General features: G+C 40.1%; 1 protein-coding gene across 26 annotated transcripts in view; it reads left to right on the plus strand.

Moving 5' to 3' along the window:
- psq (BTB-domain-containing protein pipsqueak) overlaps positions 1-20511 on the plus strand; it is a 384732-nt gene that overhangs the window by 7463 nt on the left and 356758 nt on the right. For 8 of the 26 annotated variants that reach the window (XM_073990997.1, XM_073991006.1, XM_073991009.1 and 5 more), the window contains exon 2: positions 2215-2541. The gene's annotated coding sequence lies outside the window, so the exon portion shown is untranslated. Of the gene's footprint in view, positions 1-688; positions 2542-2598; positions 2628-20511 lie in introns of those variants that run through there. The other 18 variants (XM_073990995.1, XM_073991003.1, XM_073991011.1 and 15 more) reach the window with 6 other exon arrangements.

Consider the following 20511-nt stretch of genomic DNA (forward strand, 5'->3'; position numbering starts at 1 on the left):
GAGTTATCGTTCACTCTATTTTAAAGAAAAAATTTTGAACTTTTGTGGGGGAGGTACCCGAAGGAGGGGACCGATATGGCCCATCTTCGAACTTAAACTAAGTTTGGACAAAATATTACGAAGTGCAAAATATGGTTCGAATCGGTCGATCCGTTCGAGAGTTATCGTGCGCACTAGCCAGACGACAGACGGACGGACATGGCTAAATCGACTACAAATTGTCTGAAACTAATTTCGTCCAAACATACAAACATACCGCCATTTCGATGAGGCACATTTTTGGTCGTATCAATGTGTATACACCCTTTCTAGCCTAAAGCCTGAGGGTATAAAAATCTACTTTATAGATATAATGTTTCAGATCCCACAAATGTTAGGACCAAATCAGTTTCAGACAACTATGGATCTATTTAAGTAGTACCCGCTTGTTTGGCAAGCAAGAGCAAAGTTTGGGAATCGTAATGTTTTTCCTAACTTCCAAGATGGACTTATGGAAATCCGCTATTGCTCTTGCACCTTACGAAATCTATACTTGTGATCGATAAAAACACACAATATGCGATAAATTCTAATTAGCTACCATCAGCAAGCATAGTTCACACATTCTATTAATTTCACCACACTGTTACCATTTGACATTCAATTAATCTGGTAACACTCGCACATTTACTTTATAAATCGATAAAAGAGCGAGACAACCGTACACAACAAACCAAAACTTCAACTGAACGAAGAAACGAATAAAAACGAAAATGGCGAACAAACAACGACGACGAAGAACAACGAATGTAATGACGAAGAAACAGAAAAAAATCATTTTCTAAATTATTATTCGAAATTACTCTTTGCCAGTGAAATTCCTTCATGTCTGCTGTGTCTCTGTAGATTTGGAAATGTGCAAATTAACAAAAATGCCAATAAAAATGAATCAAATACAAAAGCAAATGAAGAGAAAAGTTTAAGAAAATCTGTTTAGCAAAAAGACCAACAACTAAACCAACAAAAAATGAATAAAAATTGTGACGAAAAATAAGCGAGCAGAAAAGCCACCAAAATTTAGTGTGTGGAACCGACCACACGAAGGAAAAAAACCATAGAAGTGAAACGACGACGACGAAGACCTTGGAAGGAACAAAAAAATAAAAAAAAAAACATCAAAAACATCGTCCAAAAAGAAGAATTTGTTGTGTGTGGAGTGCGAAAAAAAACAAACGAGCAAAAATTTCCCCCCCACTTTTGAAAAAAAAGAAGTGCAAAATCCAAAAAGAAAATCAAGTTTTTATGTTTATGTGTGAGAAAGAAGTAGAATAAAAAAACAAACATCTTTGAAAAACATAATTAATAAAAATAAGAAGCCAAAACAAGAATTTTGAGAAAGAAAATCATGAAAAGTGAATTAATTAAAGAATCAATGTGAATTTCAAGAAGTTTGTGTACTGAAATATCCATAGATAAATAAAAATCTACAATTAAAATTTCTGGAGAATTGCAAGAATTGCGTGGATAAAAATTCATTTATGATTCGCTGTGCGAAAGTTAAGCAGTGTGAAAAAGTAAAAGAGTATGCAAAACAAGAATACATAATATAATATCAAATTCAAGTGAAGTGAAATAAATTATACAAATAAAACAAACCCCCCCCTCACACAGTAACTTAAAAGCTATTTAATTTATTTGTGACGTCAAAAACTGCCGCCAACGCCGTCAGCGATCTTCATTGTGTTTTAATGTAGCAACAATTTGCGTGAGTTCCACGAGTGCGTGCGTTTTGTGCAAAAAATTCAGCCAACAACTACTGTGTCCCCCATCATTTATTTCAATAGAAATTTGATGCCAAACATTTATTGGAAGCATCCTTACGTCAGGCATTAGTGCAAGCCACGAAACAGTACCCTCCACCACATTAACAACAATTTCACCTTAAAATTAAAATCTAATTTATTTTGTTTATAAAGTGACAAATGCCAGGGTGCGGGTAATCAAAACAAAAACGAAAAAAAAGAAACAACATATCTATTTGAAATTGATTTCTATTTAAAAATATAAAAAAGAAAACTGCAACAAAAGCAGCAACAACAATTGCTAATTAGCAACAGTGCAGTAGTGCAACAGCTTGATTTTAATGCAACCAACTACACCCTCTCTCTCTCCCCTCAAACAACTACAGCAACAACAAGCATAAATTGTAGTAAATAAAATTACTTAATTTTGCAGTTATTCAGCACCGCTGTCTCAGTCGTCGTTTGCATTCGTTTCATTTTTTTGTGCAAAATTATGCTAAACTAATCAGAAAAAAACTGGCAACAACAGCAACAACAATACAAAAACTACATTTGCAGTAATTTTTTTGTCCATCAAAAGTGCATTCAACTGATATCATTTTATTTGTGCTATTGGTGGCCTCTCAATTACACATTTGCGAGAGTATAATTTATAGAGACAGAATTCTCCTCTCCAGTATCTATGATCACTGTACTGTCATCATCTTCATCTCTAATCACAATTGGATTGGATTAAGCAACAGCAGTTTATGCCGCAAAGGTAAGTTCAGCTTTGTAATTGACTGGGTGCAACTATTTATTGGTATACATTTTTTAGAAAATGAGGAGGATTTGGAACAAACATTGGTGGGTAATATTTCAAGACATCTGGAGGCATAAGTTGAATATACGGACAGGATTCGGATCGATGATACAAAATTTTCGGTTTGAAGGAACATTTTGTTCGCGTTAGCCGAGATTTGTTCCTGTCCATAGGAGAAAGTCTTAAATCCCCAGCCGAAGGCCGGCTATATATGAAAAAAATCCGATTTAAACTAACATATCGTCAAAACCATGGGATTTTTTGAACTTTTGGAGCCTACATATATTTCGGGAAGTATGGACTTCCTGCCCATGATATATATATTGACGTGATAAGCACTGCAAGCCCTATTTCAGGTCGATCCGAATCCAGTCCAAACATTCATCCTGCTCCCATCTGGATACACTGTGCATTGCAGAAGTAAATTCATATTCGACTAAGGTCTATTTTAGAGGTTCCACTCGTTTCCTCGTTATGCTGATCCCAATGATTATTTGGAGAAATTTCATTTCATGTTGATGTCCAGTTTACAACGATCAATATTTTTTGTTGCGGAAGTCTGGGGTGGTTATTCTGAACGAAAATTCCCCGTGAGTTTTGTCCCTCAGCCGTTTCAACTTAAAGGAGGAAGTGAGAAATCTCACGGGGGTTTCATATAGAATAAACCCCTATACTTCAAAGTTCCCTAAGCACTGTATCTATACATTTCGAGGCTTAGAATTAGTCCAGTTTAAGGGCCCCTCGCAGCGTTGGTGCCCTATTAATATCCATACATGTTTTTATACCCTCAGCCCTCAGCATTTATGGTAACGAGGGTATATGCACTTTCATACGGGCAAAATGTGCCTCTTCGAAATAATGGTTTTAGACCCCAAGTATGTTTGGACGAAATGTGTCTCAGACATTTTGGAGTTGATTTAGACTTGTCCGTCCGTCCGTCTGTCTGTCTGTCTGCCTGGCTGGAGTGAACGATAACTCTCGAACAGATCAACCAATTCGGTCCAAAATTTGGCTTTAGTAATATTTTGTCCAAACTTAGTTTAAGTTCGAAGATGGGTTATATCGGTCTACTTCTTCCAGTACCTCTCCCACAAAAGTTCGGAAATGTTCGGAAAATTTGTGCGCACGACAACTCTTGAAGAAAGTAACTGATTTGGTCCATACTTTGCACATCGTGAAATTTCTACCAGACTTAGATAAGGTTGCAATATGGTCTCAATCGGTTCACTCCTTCGGGTATCTCCCACACAAAATTTCGCAAAAGTTCAGTTTAGGACCTGCTCTCGAATAGCTTTGGTTTTTGTTGTAGCAACTTTTATTCACTACACCCGAATCATTTTGATTTTTGTTGAAGCAAATTGCATTCGCTGCCTTAAATACGAAAGTAAAAGTTTTTTCAGGGGCAAGCCCATACTTCTTGAGAAAACAGCCCGAAAGTTGTAAAAACCCCGTATACTTCGTTCGTCCACACTTTGGATATTGTAACGTTTCCTCTAATATTAGATGAAATTCGAAGGTTGTGCTTATAGGTCCACTCCTTCCGGTACCTCCCCCACAAAAGTTCGAAAATATTCGCTAAAATGGTAGGCGCGATATCACATAGACGTAGCAACCGATTTGGTCCAAACTTTGGACCTATCTGTCCAATCCTTATGGTACCAACCACACAAATGTTCAACATTTTTGTGTGGTTAAGGGTCTGTTCGTGGATCCTTTGCACATTTTTACCAAAGATTTTCCTAGTGGCCCTGTGATAAAAATGCCCTATCTATCGATATTCCCGCAAATTTTTGAGCTCAACATTTTGAAAAACCCCCCTAAATACATAAGTTATTTTTTTTTTTTTTTGAAAAAAGTATTTCAATCCACACAGGCTGAGGGTATATCTCTGTCGGTAAAGCCGACTGAAACTTTTTTACTTGTTCTTGAGGAAGTTCATAATTCCGAAGACATAGTTCTTCATGTTCCGTATGTACCCTTGAATTTCTCGCACTGTTTTGAAGATAAACAAGATTTATTACATGGGTTGTGAATTTTAGCATTCGCCTATTCCAACATCGGCTACGCGATAAAATCTCTCTTTAAAAAGTATATGTTTTAGTGGTGGCCCGCTTTCTCCCGGGAATTAATGGATAAAATCCAACACCGGCTACGAGTTAAAATCTCCCCTACTGTCATTGTTGGGTTTTAAAAAATAATCAAGGGTACTTACGGAACTTTGGGTCTTCCAAGCCGAGATCTTCACTATCAAAAAAAAAAAGCAGCAGAGTTGATAAGTAACTTGAAGAGGCACATAGCAGGACCGGTGACAATCTGCGTGGATAGTCAAGCGATCCTTAAATCGCTTAGGTCCCACTCCATCAAATATGCAGCGGTTTTGGACTGCAAGATGAGTGAACACAATTTGCAATCTCTGACAACTTCAACATCTTCAATATCTCTCAAATCTCTGTTATATACATTATTCCTTATTTCCCCGACACCCTCTTCGGCTAAGCTATATAGAGGTTCCATACGATCAAAATTTTGCCTCGTCGAAACAATGGTTCCATAATGGATCCCAAGTGTTTTTGGACGGAAATCCGTTTCAGTAAATTTAGGGTTGATTTAGCCATGTCCTTTTGTCTGTCTGGCTGTTGCGCACAATAACTCTCGAACGGATCAACCGATTTTATTTTGTCTAAACTGAGTTCTCTGAGTTCGAAGATAGGCCAAATCGGTTCATTCTTCCGGCACCTCTTCAACAAAAGTTAAAACATTTACAATGAACATGAACTGTGTCGGTCCACTCCAGTTTTTGGTCGGAATTCTGCTAACGTCGACCACGACATTCAATTCTCTTCCAAACTGCGCCGTCCATGTGGTGCACAGAGTGGCCGAAGATTTAGTGGCGGATATCTGCATATTCATCGCGTGGAAAAAGGTGGTAAGATCGGTTACATAGGAGTTCAGTCTCTCGCAGATTTCATCGGGGTAGGTACCTGACACCAAGATCGTACAATCATCTGCATACGTTACGATCTCAACGCCGTCTGGAGGGGTGGAATACAGGAGAGGAAGAGGTTAAACAGTTCCGAAGATATCACCCCACCTTGGGGAACTCCCTGTTTCACTCTACGGGGTTTGGACTTCTTGTTCCTGAATTCCACGTACGACTGGTGTCCACACTTATAATTGATTATTCAACGTTTCAAGCTTGGCCGGAGGGTTATCTGCTCAATGTCCTCAAACAGCGTGGAGTGCTTTTGATAAGTCAAACGCTAACATTACTGTTCTGTCACACGGCGGTCTCTGGTTGAGTCCTCGACAAATATTTGTGGAGATGGCGTGCAGCACTGTTGTCGTTCTGTGCTTGAGGAATCCATGCTGATGATCGGCAACTAGATAGCTATTTCTGACACTGGGGAGGACTAAGGCCTCAAGGGTCTTTGCTACAGGCGACAAAAGCGAAATCGGCCAGTACGATACACTTTTGCTGGCATCCTTGCCTGGCTTCAGTAGCGGGACCACTCTGTCCATTTCCAGACTTCGGTAACAATTAGAGTGGCTAGCGACAGGTAGAGAACTTTAGTGAGATACTCCACTCCCGCCTCATCCAGTATTACCAACGCTTTGGATGATTTAGCGTTCCTGATAATATTCGCAACATCATCCATTGCAAACTGTCGTAGTTCATCCTCGGCAGGAAGAGATCTGATGCGACGTAGTACTCTTCGCCCTGTCACTCCCGGAGTGCTCTACAAACTGTCGATTGAAATAACTTGCGCACCACTTCGGGTCAGTCAACGTCGCCAAACGTGACTGAGGTCCTATTTTCCCTCCTTCCGGAGTTCGTGAGTGACAACCCTTGTCCACAATTCACTTATTCCGGCTCCAATGTTACAACTCTTCACATGATTTAACCACTTGTTCCGCTTATGCTCGCCGATTAGCCTGTTAACTTCCAGAGCCAGTTCCCTGACTCTGGGGTCATTAGGGTTGGCTCGACGAAGCTCATCACGCTCATTTGCTAATCCAGTTGCCTCTGCTGGGAAATTTGGCATTACTTCGGGTATTCGACCAGCAGGTATATGGCGAGCGGCTGCAGCAGTGATGATGTCTCAGAAGTCCTTTCCGCTACCCGAGCATCAGAAGGATTGGGCAGTTCTCTGAAGCGGCGATTGGTGAACTCTCTGAAACCCGGCCAATCAGCTTCCCCATGATTGACGAATAGGTGGTCTGCTAATGGAGACAATTATGGGGAGACAGTCTGATCCAAGGGAAATGACAGGTTGCCAGGTAACGTCATTTGTCAGACCAGGTGACACGATGGTTATGTCTGTGACACTCTCCTCTAATTCTAGTAGGGGCGTCCTGATTGACCGTGCAAAACGTAGAGCTATCAATCTGCTCAGCCAGCGATGTACCCCTCTGGTCATTTCCGAGGGCCGAATGCCACATCTCATGATGCGCATTAAAGTCCCCCAAGACCAGACGATTATGACCTTCCAAAAATTTGCTAATGTTAGGCCTGTAATCTAAAATACAGCTATTTCTCGGCGGAATGTATACGTTCAGCAACTCTATCTCGACAGTTCCACACCTGACTGCTACCCCCATACATTCCATGTACGGGTCATTAGAGACAGGCTCAAGCGAGATAGGTCTGTATTGGACAGCCTGGTGCAATAGGAAAGGTAATCCGCCATCTCCCCTGCTGGTGCGATCTTTCCTAAGCACATTGTAACCATCATAATGCTCTAAGCTGTGGTTGTCGTTCAGCTTGGTTTCTTGCACCACCGCGACCTTGATGTTCTTCCGACTCATGAAATCTACTATTTCCGCGATCTTACCTCGGAGTCCATTGCAATTAAATTGCAAAAAGGATGAATTCTCTGGGATTGGGACAACAACGGTTGGTGTTAAAGGCTGTGTATGCAGTTGTTGTCGAGGGGACTGCGGGGGAGTTTCGTAGTCAGACGACGAGGGAGTTTCGTAATCCGACGACGACTCACTGGGGACTGTGTTCACGCAACATGCAGCAACATAGCCGCTGTCGTAGTCCCTCACGTGGACACGTCCAGAGCAACCCCTTAGATGCACCCACTCCTGACATCTATTGCATCTCATCGAAGGTTGGATGTGGGTGAAGATGCGGATGTGACAAACTGAGCACAGATATATTGGTCCTGGATTTTCCTCCGTCCCGGCACGGACCAAAAGAATTCGGAGCAGGCATTCCGGGATATGCTGCTCTTAACACAGAAAAACGAAACAAATACAAACATATGTAGACTGAGGTGGCAGCCGCTGGAAGAAAGATGATTTTGTGTTGTTCCGGGTCCATCCGGTACGAAAGAACCCGCTGCCGTGGGATTAAAAAATACCCTTGAGTCTCATCTGTACTACACCTTTTAACATTTACTACTACAACGTCATCCCCATAAGCCTCCGTCTTAGATTTTAGCTGGTCGATACACACTAGAATTATGTATTATTGCCAGAGGTTATACCTCCCTGAACCCCTAGATCAGCAAGCCTATCAAACACGTTTGAAGAGCATTCACACAGATTCACTACAATCATTGGAGGGATGCGGTACAGGTTAACAACAACAGCCTTGGAGTAAATACACAATCCCACGGCAGCGGGTTCTTTCGGAATATAAATGTTTAACTCTTCGGGGTTTCGACTTTTTATATCAGAATTCCACAAACGACTGGAATCCACACCTATAGTTTATTATTCAAAGTTACCAACATGGCTGGAGGGAAGTCCTCAAACAGCTCGACATATTTGACGTTATTGAAAGTTCAGAATTGTTCTGATTCAGTTCTTGACTGAAATTTCATTTATTTTTTCATGTGTGGAAATGGATGCATGGTAATGTTGAACAACTGGGAAACAGCTATAACAAGCGCATCACTTCGGATCTGTTCGGATCATCCTACTTTCCCTGATTCAATACTGATTTAACTTTTGACCACAATTGCATTTTTCCCAATAATGTTGTTGACCTACTAGGCTATTGATTCAAGAGTAAGTTCCCTAACTCTTCGGTATTCGGTGTTAGTAAGTAGGACGAATCTCATTACTCTCATTTGCTAGTCACATCGCCTCTGCTGGGAAATTTGGTCTAATTTCGGGAGTTCGACTAGAGCGGCAGCAGCTGTGATAATGTCCCAAAAATCGGTCAGCTACATCTGATTTTTCAAGCTTTGCGATGGTTGTGGACAATAGTTGTTTAATTCGGCTTTTCATCGTGATTACATATGTAGTAAGATTTTTTTCTACTAACGTTCGTGTGTGTGAATGAATTTCCCACGTCCCGAGTGGCACCACGAATGTGTCCGTGGCCACTTGTAATGATAGAAAAACCATAACACTCTTGGTATATTCTATTACCACTTTCATTGATTGCCTCAACCAGTGTTCCTTTAAATAGATCAAACTTTTGGGTTCAATTGTGTTTCTTAAGTAAACATTGAGTGGGATTTTCTTTAGAAGAAGTGAAAATGCACAAGATTGGTTTTTGTTGAAAATGTTTTTCACTTAAACCACCTATGAAGCCGGTTAGGCCAAACATCATTCATCACGAATAGCAAGCAAACCATAAACACCTCAATCAACTTTTTCTGTTCATTCCTCGCATTGTCTCGTCTCTTATATTTTCAAATTTTCATTAATGTTTTGTTTTGCCTCTTTTCCTTTTTAAAGTTGTTTTCTTTTATTTTCTGTTGTTGTTGTTTTATCTGCCCCTTGTCTTGCTCCAATAGTAGTTGTCTTCGTTTTTGTTGTGTTTGTTTTTCCCTAACAATGTTGTTGTTGTGTTTCTTTTTGTTCCTTACCTTTTTATCTTTGAAAGTTGCTGCTGTTTTTTGTTTTGTTTTTATCTACTTCTCGTTTTTCTTCTTCTATGGTGCTCAATTCATTATTATATTGTTTGTCTAGGTGTCGTTGTTGTTGTTGTTGCTTGGGTATTCCATAAAAATTATTGAACTGCCGTGCGCGTAGTAAAGTATGTTTAGGGGAGAAAAATATAACCGAGGGAAAAGAAAATAATCAACATTTGTCTTTGGAAAATAGGCAAAGATGAGTTGGGAGTTTTTAGAAGTTGCAAAGGCATGAGAAACTCAAATCACAATAATATAAAATGAAGTATGTTTGTTGTCAAAAGTTGTTAAAAGAACTCAGAATGGCCGACCTTTCTGTAGGCCTTGGAAATTCCACACTATTTAACCCGCTCTAAAAGTTTTCCCTGAACAACACTTGTTTTGATACAATTACCGCAATTCGTTTGATATTTATTCGATGGCGACAACCCTGTTATTGAAAATATGAACCCCTCCCCCCTTCTCTCCTTCTATTCTCCAATGACTACTCTGTTGCATATTTTCTTCCACAACTAAATTTCTGATAAATAAAAATTTCTTTTTCATTTTCTTCTTGCTTTCAACTTACTCCGCTTCTTACTATTTTTTATTGTCATTTGATTGTTTTTGTTTCAATTTTCTTAATGGAAAAATATGGTGGTCGTCGCCGCACACTCAAAGCAACAAACAAACAATTGGTGTGCCAGGAAATAGAAGGAAGGTAACGAACGAGGAACATTAACGGCAATAGATGATGAATGGATGGATGGGGGCATTAAACATGCCGACTGTAATGGTATTGGTGATAGAATAAGCAAAGAACAGCACTACCCAGCAAAATTCAGGAGTTAAAATTAAATTGCAGAGAATTGCTCAAAATTCTAAGAAATGAAATGGTGAAAGTGGCAGTGATCCAGAGGTTTACGTTTTTCCCTTTGACTTATCCATAGACCGTCCTATTGCTTTATAAGAGGTCAACAATCCTGTTTTTATGCCCGACACCATAAAATGGAGGGTATAATTATAACCTCAGCATTTATGCTAACGAGGGTATATACACTTTCATACGGGCAAAATGTGCCTCATCGAAATAATGTCCAAGTATGTTTGGACGAAATGTGTTTCAGACAATTTGGAGTCGATTTAGAAATGTTCGTCCGTCTGTTTGGCTGGTGCGCACGATAACACTCCAACGGATGAACCGATTTGCTCCAAAATTTACGCAATATTTTGTCCAAACTTAGTTTAAGTTCGAAAATGGGTTATATCGGTCCACTCCTTCCGCTATCTCTCCCACAAAAGTTCGAAAATGTTCGGAAAACTTGTACGCACGACAACTCTTGAAGGAAGTAACCGATTTGATCCATACTTTGCACATCGTGAAATTTCTGCCAGACTTAGATGGGGTTCCAATATGGACTCAATCGGTCCACGCCTTCGGGTATCTCCCACACAAAATTTCGGATAAGTTCACTTTAGACCCTGCTCTCGAATCGCTTTGATTTATGTTACAACAACTTGTATTCACTGCCCCTCATACGACGGTACAAGTTTCATCAGGGGCAAGTCCATACTTCCTGAGAAAATAGCCTGAAAGATGCAAAAGGCCCATATGACACCGTGTGTAGTGGTTGGAGCGCAATATAACTCTGGAACGAATCTGCCGATTCGGTCCAAAATTTGGCCTACGTAATATTTTGTCCAAACATAGTTTAAATTCGAAAATAAGCAATATCGGTCCACTCCTTTAGGTACCTCCCCCACAAAAGTTCGAAAATGTTCGGAAAATTTGTGCGCACGATAACTTTTGGAGGGAGTAACCAATTTGGCCCATACTTTGTACTTCGTTAAATTTCTACCAGACTTAAATGAGGTTCCAATATGGACTCAATCGGTGCACTCCTTCGGGTACCTCCCACACAACATTTTGGAAAAGTTCAGTTTAGGACCTGCTCTCGAATCGCTTTGATATTTGTTGTAACAACTTGTATTCACTGTCCGCCATACGACGGTACAAGTTTCATCAGGGGCAAGTCCATACTTCCTGAGCAAACAGCCTGAAAGGTGCAAAAAACCCCAATGACACCGTGTGTAGTGGTTGCAGCGCAAGATAAATCTCGAACGGATCTGCCAATTCGGTCCAAAATTTGGCCTTTGTAATATTTTGTCCAAAGATAGTTTAAGTTCGAAGATAAACCATATCGGTCCACTCCTTCAGGTACCTCCCTCACAAAAGTTCAAAAATGTTCGGAGAATTGTGCGCACGATAACTCTTGAAGGGAGTGACCGATGTAATCCATACTCTGCACATCCTATTATATCTACCAGACATAGATCAGGTTCAAATATGGACTTTATTTGTCTTCTCCTTCTGGTACCTCCCACACAAAATTTCGGATAAGTTCACTTTAAGACCTGCTCTCGAAACACTTTGAAGCGATTTGCTACCTCTATTAGAACGGCAAATGTTTTTTTTCAGGGGCAAGTCCATATTTCTTAGGAAAACAGCCCGAAAGGTGTAAAAACCCCTATGCCACAATAACTCTCGAACTGTTCAACCGATTTGGTCCAACATTTGGTCTTCGTCATAGTTTATCCAAACATAGTTTCATGGGGCAATACCGGCCACAACTTCCGGTACTTCGCCCCCAATAAAATGTCACTAAAATGCCAGGACGATATCACTTGAATTGGTCAGCCAATTTGGTCCAAACTTTGGTTCTCGTCAAAAATTTTTTTTTGGTCTTTTCAAAATTTAGTTTAACTTGTAAAATGGCCCATATCGGTCCTCCCTAATGCCAAGTTTACACTTGCGCTCCAAAATCCATTGGATTTCACGAAATCCTGAAATACACCCCGGTGTTTACACTTATTTTTTGTTGATTTCAAACATATGACAATGATCAAGGTAGATGCATATGCGCAGCTGATTGAACATGAATTTTCAAGACAAGTTGTTGTAAATTGAATTAAAGATCAAAAATATTCGACAATACAGAACTTTACAACTTTATTTAAAAAATTATCGTAAAATTATCTATATATCATATCAATTGTGTATAGTACCAAAAAATAAAAAAATAAATAATGATTTTATAGTTGAGACATCATAATAATAAATTTTGATAGATAAAAGTTGTGCTCAGACCTACAAAATATTAGTACATGCAGTAGTTGTCCCGTTTAGTACTAAAAATGAGTTCCCGTATTCCGAAATCTAGCAAGACATGCACTTCTCTTTAAACAAAAATAGCGCCGAATAACACCCTCTTCTCCTGTTTTCTGCCATACAATTTTGGCCTATCAGAAACTAGCAGCAAGCATGTTCATATGTTCATTGGTATCTAATATTATAGCTGATACGTTGATTTTGACATTTTTGCTGGAGTTTTTGCAATTTCCGTCATTTCCCGTTTCCGTATTTTTAGGAAATTTGTATAGGGGAGACATTATTTTACAATTAGATCCATTTTCTAAAATTACCATTAAAAAAATAGCATTGTAAGAAAGTTTTTTAATATTTTTGACGTTGTTTACAAATTTTGATACTAAAATTTGTTGTTTCAGCAATTCGCACATCTACCTTGTTTATTGTGATACGTGAAAAGTGTTGCAACTTTTGGTACTTTTTTAGGCAAAAGCAAGGTTGTATATCATGTGTACTGTGATTTCGATGTTGATTTCGCTGAAATCACGAAATAAGATGATTTCATTTTTGTATGCGAAATCATGATAAATTTTGCATGATTCCGCGCGAAATCACGAAACGCCTTCGAAATCACGAAAAGACGCCGAATGTAAACCAAACATAAGGATACCTTCTCCACAAAAGTTCAACATTTGTGTCTAAGTGCAGTTAATTCCTAATCCACATTTTTGTCGGCAAGTTCAAGTGTTCAAAAAGGGCCGCAAAATTCTGAAGAGACCTTCAATACATTCGATCTGCCCGTAGATGAAAGTTTCACTTCACCTTGGCTGAGGGTATATCTCTGTCGGCAAAGCCGACTGACACTTTTTTACTTGTTAAGATAGAGCTTTGTAATTTGGTATAGAACTTTCTATTACTCCTAGGGTGTTTGGTATTGCAAATGGGCTATATCGGTCCACGTTTTGATATAGCCCCCATATAACGGTGCCACCCGATTTTCAGTATTTTTAAGGTTTTAGCTTCATTATCACACCGAAATTACTGAAATTTGAAATATACAACATTCTCCCAGAGTTCTGTCGGTATAGGTCCACGCCTTCATATAGCCCCCATAGAACGGTACCTCCCGATTTTCGGTATTTTGAAGATTGTGGCCTCAATATTCCTCCGAAATGTCTAACATTTGGTATTTAGTCTTTGCTGGGGGTATAAAACTTTCCCCAGAATTTTGTTGGTATAGGTCCACGCCTTCATATAGCCTCCATAGAACGGTACCTCCCGATTTTCGGTTTTTTAAGGGTTGTGGCCTCAATATTCCTCCGAATTGACTAAAATTTCGTATTTAGTTTTCGTTGGGGGTATCCAACTTTCCCCTGTTATTTTGTCGGTATAGGTCCACGCCTTCATATAGCCCCCATTGAACGGTACTTCCCGATTTTCGGAATTTTGAAGGTTGTGGCCTCAATATTCCTCCGAATTTGCTGAAATTTGGTATTTAGTCTTCATTTGAAGTATAAAACTATCGCCTAGAATTTTGTTGGTATAGGTCCACGCCTTCATTTAGCCCCCTAGGACGGAACCTCCCGATTTTCGATATTTTGAAGGTTGTGGCTTCAATATTCCTCCGAATTGGCTGAAATTTGTGGGTATAGGTCCACGCCTTTATATAGCCCCCATAGAACGGTACTTCCCGAATTTCGGTATTTTGAAGGTTGTTGACTGAATATTCCACCGAATTGGCTGAAATTGGATGTTTAGTCTTCATTTGGGGTACAAAACTTTCCATATGAAATTTGTCGGTATAGGTCCTTGCCTTTATATAGCCCCCATATAACGGTACCTCCCGACTTTCGTAATTCTAAAGGTTTTAACGTCAATATCCCACCGAAATTACTAATTTTTGTTATTTAGTCTTCCAGGGGGTTATAAAGTATCTCTGAAAAGAATTATTAGTATATGTTCACGTCTTTCTTTATCCCCCATAGAAGCATATCTCTTAATTTTTGGTATTTTTTAGGTTTTAGCCACATTATCTTACCGAAATATCGGAAATTTGGTAATTAGTCTTCTTTGAGTCTAAAAACTTTGTGCAGGAATTTGTCGGTATAGTTCGACGAAATTTGCTGAAATTTGGCAATTAGTCTTCTTCGTAAACGAAAGGAAGCTAATTGTTCCATATTACTTCAATATAACTCGGGGTGGAGGGTATAACAAGTTCGGCACGGTCGAACTTCACACCTTTCTTACTTGTTTTTTGATGTCGAAATAACAGTGACCTGGACGTTATGGGCCGTATCAGGTCAACATTGCTTAAAATAACACCCCATTTTGTTGTTGTTCTAGAAAAGCTGGCAGTTAAACAAATGCAGCGTGTCGTGTGGTCCCAATCCAGATGCCGGACATGTTTGGGTATCGTGGCATCAATTTGAATTGAGGCGGCATCATTGTCCGGATCTTAACTGGGCTAATCCACGCGTGTTTGCCTTGGCAGCTGGCGTTCTTCGGCAGCGATGGGTGGGGTTTTGTCCCCAAGTACGGTATTCACACTGTATCTCTGTACTACCTGTGCGACTGAATCAGTGTGAATGCTATCAAAGCCTGCCTGAAAGGATTGTTTGTCTAGAGGTTCTCGTTTATACCTTTGGACCTCTCTCTCTCTCTCTCTACATAATGAACATCTCTTTTGACGTGCCTGAAGGAGGGAAGCCTTTCCATTAAATCGTGACAAGAATGCTCACGGCGATAACACCCAAACAGGTACTGCACCGACAACATCCTGTTGTGCTGATGCATCGGTAAAACCTTCGTCTCTCATGAAGATGGTCCACTAGTGTCATGAGGAGGCACCCTGTTGCAGTCCTCAGGGCGGCATTCTGACAAGTTTGAATATTTTTCCACTGCATAGCGCTAACATAGCTTACCACAGACCGGTCTATTGCTTTGAAAGTGGTCAACATGGTTTCTTTATCAGCACTCCACTTGCTGCCGGCCAGCGACTATAGGACCTTGGTCCACTGAAGACTTGCTGTTTCCAAGGCGGCATTCAGACAAGTTTCAATCTCTTTCCAATGCATATCAACTAAATTCGGGGACCAAACTGACGCCGCATAGCATACCATAGACCGACCTATCGCGTTATATGTGGCCAACAAGGTTTCTTTATCTGCACCCCAAGTGCTGCGGGCTAGGGACTTGAGGACCTTGTTTCTGCATTTCAGTTTGTTGCAGATAACTGCGGCATGAGCGGGCATGAGCGGACGAGATGAACGTAGTGTCGAATGTGACTCATAGAATTTTAACTGGTAACTGTTTAGGTACCTAGAGATGCCAGACCAAAGTTGTGATAGTATTGATCTGGTCTGTCTAGGTAGTACCCTCTCATCCTCGCTTATGGGTGGTGGTCTTCGACCGATCACAACACTGCTTGTGTATGAGGAAATATGGTTCTCCACAGTCGTTGCGTGAACCTGTTTGAGGGCGCTTTGAATATCATCATTTGATGAATTATGGGGGATTGGGGGAATGTTAGGAAGTTCCTTGCGAAAATCGTGTCTGATAGGCTCGCGACTTTCGTTCGGATGGAGGTATGTTGCAGCTCACATGGTTAGGGTGGTCAAGTTTTTGTAATTTTATTGTGTGTTGCCTTGTAAGGAGGGTACAGTGTGGTTTCACCGGGAGAAGCTTGGCTTCAAAGTGTATGTGGTCTTCGGGTGCCTTGGAGTGGCGGAGATGACTTTTCCTATACAAAAGTTCACCGGAGATGACTTTTCCTATACAAAAGTTCACCGGAGATGACTTTTCCTATAGAAAAGTTCACCGGAGATGACTTTTCCTATATAAAAGTTCACCGGAGAAAACTTTTCCTACATAAAAGTTCACCGGAGATGACTTTTTTTATAGAAAAGTTCACCGGAGATGACGTTTCCTTTACAAAAGTTCACTGGAGATGACTTTTCCTATACAAAAGTTCACCGGAGATGGATTTCCTATACAAAAGTTCACCGGAGTTGACTTTTCGTGTAAAAAGTTCACCGTAGATGTCTATTCCTATATAAAAGTGCACCGGAGATGACTTTTCCTATAGAAAAGTTCACCGGAGATGATTTTTCTTATACAAAAGTTCACCGGAGATGGATTTTCTATACAAAAGTTCACCGGAGATGACTTTTCCTATACAAAAGTTCACCGGAGATGACTTTTCCTATACAAAAGTTCACCGGAGATGGCTTTTTCTATAGAAAAGTTCACCGAAGATGACTTTTCGTGTAAAAAGTTCACCGTAGATGTCTATTCCTATATAAAAGTTCACCGGAGATGGCTTTTTCTATTGAAAAGTTCACCGGAGATGACTTTTCCTATGCAAAAGTTCACCGTATATGACTTTTCCTATACAAAAGTTCACCGGAGATGACTTTTCCTATAGAAAAGTTCACCGGAGATGGATTTCCTATGCAAAAGTTCACCGTAGATGACTTTTCCTATACAAAAGTTCACCAGAGATGACTTTTTCTATACAAAAGTTCACCGGAGATGACTTTTCCTATACAAAAGTTCACCGGAGATGACTTTTCTTGTACAAAAGTTCACCGGAGACGACCTTTCCTATACAAAAGTCATCTGCATCTATTCAAACCTGCTTGATAGCCTTGTTGAGATAGGGATTCTCTGTTGTAACACAAACTAGAGTAGTTTTAGATCATACCTTCCTAGTCAAAAATAGAATCGTATAATTACGCCTTCGAGATTTCGGTTAGACTTTAGCAAAATTTTGTAGGAACAAATTACAGTCGGGGCAACTCTGACCATTATATTCCGCCATTAATATCACTTAATGCTAAGGTAGATAGGTATATTATTTAGGGGAAAAGAGTCAGGAAAACGAATGGCAATGAGGAAGGGAATCGCATAAAAATAAAATCGACGAAAACCATTAAATAAGGCTAAACCTCAAGTAGAGTAAAAGAGCTTGGACAAATACAACCTAATTGATTGCTGAATAAAATGGAAACGAATGATTGCTTGGTTGGTTGGTTTATTGGCGGGAAGTCGTCATCCCTTGTGGTTGGAATAATTTTTATTACACGCTCCTCACTTCAATCAATTACTTTAAAAAATGTGTTTAGGTCTTTATGAGTGAGTGTATTTGCTGTGGTCGTATTGACGACAATATGAAATAGGAGGGCACAACCGCTACACTTTCTCGCTCTCTACTTTGACGACAGAACGAAGGGGGCCAATCTCGCTATTTTTGTTTTCATTTGTTTTTTTTTTGTTCTTCTTGCAATACGGTTATGTGTTATGCCATTCATCACATTTCGGACTTTCAGTTTTGCGCCAGAAAGAAATTTAAAACAGCAACAACCACAACAAAGTAAGAACAAACAATTTTTTGCATAAACTTTGCTGCCTGAGGCAAAGGAAAGAATGAAAAAAAAACACACTGCACACAAACAATACGCAAAAATATTTGTAGCAACAACAAACATTTTTTTCTTTTCTTGCATTCTCTTTTTCGTCACCATCACCTCTCCGTCGTAATCAAGACGAATTAAAAAAAATCAGTCCTCATCCATTCACCACATGTAGGTGCTGCGTACGAGAAGAACACAACGCAGGTCGGCCTCTGCATGGCATTCGGCATTCCACTCATACGCCACGGCACGGCTATTTGTTACTCCTCACACACAACTTTTGTTTTTATAACAACGTACGTACATATAACAATTTTGTTTTGATTATAAATTTTCGTTAACCATTTTCTTTTCTGTTTTTATGGGGAATGTGGTTTGGTGGTGGTGCTGCATTTGTTGTGAGTTTCATGGTTGGCATGGATAATTTTAACTCTGACATTTCTTTTGTTTTCGGTTTTTTCAATGTGTTTTTGGAGGGACCATTTTTTTAGTCTGGAATTTCAGATTTTTCCCTTGAAATATCTGTAAAATGAGTAAGAGACAGTCCCAAACACTCAAGGTTATCAATATAAATAGACATAAATATCGTTTAGGGGCACCTCTCGGATCGGCTTATCCGGATCTCAAGAATATGTAGTGGCCTGGGAAGTCCATAATTCCGTAAATATGGGTCTTCACTTTTTCGGCTAAATTAAGACCATTATGTTGCTTAGGGAAACTTCTTGGATCGAGTTGATATTATTATGATAAGTTGTCCTTGTTATTCTCATCTCAACGATATACTGCTTAAGTCTCGTCTAGGGGCACCTCTTGGATCGGGCTTAAAATTTTACCACAGGTAGTCCTAGGCACCTTGATCACAACGACATATAAATTTCCCCGGGAAAGTCCATACTTCCCGAGATATGGTTCCTGCCTTTTCGGAAATGACTAAATTTAACACCGTTGTCTTGTTTATGGGCACCTCTCGGATCGAGCAGAAACTTATACCATAGGTAGTCCTTTGGAACCTGATCACAACCATATAGAGCTCTCCCCGGGGGAAGTCCATACTTCCCGAGATATGGGTCTTGACATTTTACATATGCAATATGGGTATCGTTTAAAAGCTTATGGTGAGTACTTTTGTTCGCGTAGCCCAGTTTTGCACATGTCCATAGGAGAAAGTCTTAAATCCCCCGCCGAAGGCCGACTACTTAAGAAAACTTAAAATTTTGAAGAAAGTTTTGTTCGCGTAGCCCACATAGAAGAAAGTCTTAAATCGACGGCCAAAGGCCGGTCTCTTCTGAAAACTTACAATTTTGAAGAAAGTTTTGTCCGCGTAGCCATCTTTTGCAAATTAATGACGGCATTAGAAATTACTCTTCCTGAGCTTAAAAATGATACCCATATTGCATATGGTGAGTAAAAAAGTCAAGATCCATATTTCGGGAAGTATGGACTTCCCCCGAGAAAGCTATATATCGTTGTGATAAAAATGCCAAGGACTACCTATGGCAAAAATTTCAGCCAGATCCGAGAAGTGCCCATAAACAAGCCAATGGTGTTAAAGACATTTCCGAAATGTAAAGACTTATATCTTGAGAAGTATGGACTTCCCCCGGAAAAACTATACATCGTTGTGATCAGGATCCCAAGGACTACCTATGGCAAACATTTTAGTCCGATCCGAGAGGTGCCGATAAACAAGTCAACGGTGTTGAAGTAACACATTTCCGGAATGTCAAGACCCATATCTGGGGAAGTATAGACTTCCCCCGAGAAAACTATTTATCGTTGTGACCAGGATCCCAAGGACTACCTATGTACTAAATTTCGGCCCGATCCGAGTGGTGCCGATAAATAAGTCAATGGCTTTAAAGACATTTCCGAAATGTCAATACCCATGTCTCGGGAAGTATGGACTTCCCCCGGGAAAACTATAGATCGTTGTGATCAGGATCCCAAGGACTTCCTATGTCAAAAATTTCAGACCGATCCGAGAGGTGTCCACAAGCAAGTCAACAGTGTTGAAGTAATACATTTCCGGAATGTCAAGACCCATATCTGGGGAAGTGTGGACTTCCCCCGGGAAAACTATAAATCGTTGTGATCAGGATCCCAAGGACTACCTATGGCAAACATTTTAGTCCGATCCGAGAGGTGCCGATAAACAAGTCAACGGTGTTGAAGTAACACATTTCCGGAATGTCAAGACCCATATATGGGGAAGTATAGACTTCCCCCGAGAAAACTATTTATCGTTGTGATCAGGATCCCAAAGACTTCCTATGTCAAAAATTTCAGCCCGATCCGAGAGGTGTCCATAAACAAGACAATGGTGTTAAAGACATTTCCGAAATGTCAATACCCATGTCTCGGGAAGTATGGACTTCCCCCGGGAAAACTATAAATCGTTGTGATCAGGATCCCAAGGACTACCTATGGCAAAAATTTTAGTCCGATCCGAGAGGTGCCGATAAACAAGTCAACGGTGTTGAAGTAACACATTTCCGGAATGTCAAGACCCATATCTGGG

The sequence above is a fragment of the Musca autumnalis genome, unplaced genomic scaffold, assembly GCF_047663935.1.
Source record: "Musca autumnalis isolate F117 unplaced genomic scaffold, ASM4766393v1 scaffold_5, whole genome shotgun sequence".
NCBI classification, from domain to species: domain Eukaryota; kingdom Metazoa; phylum Arthropoda; class Insecta; order Diptera; family Muscidae; genus Musca; species Musca autumnalis.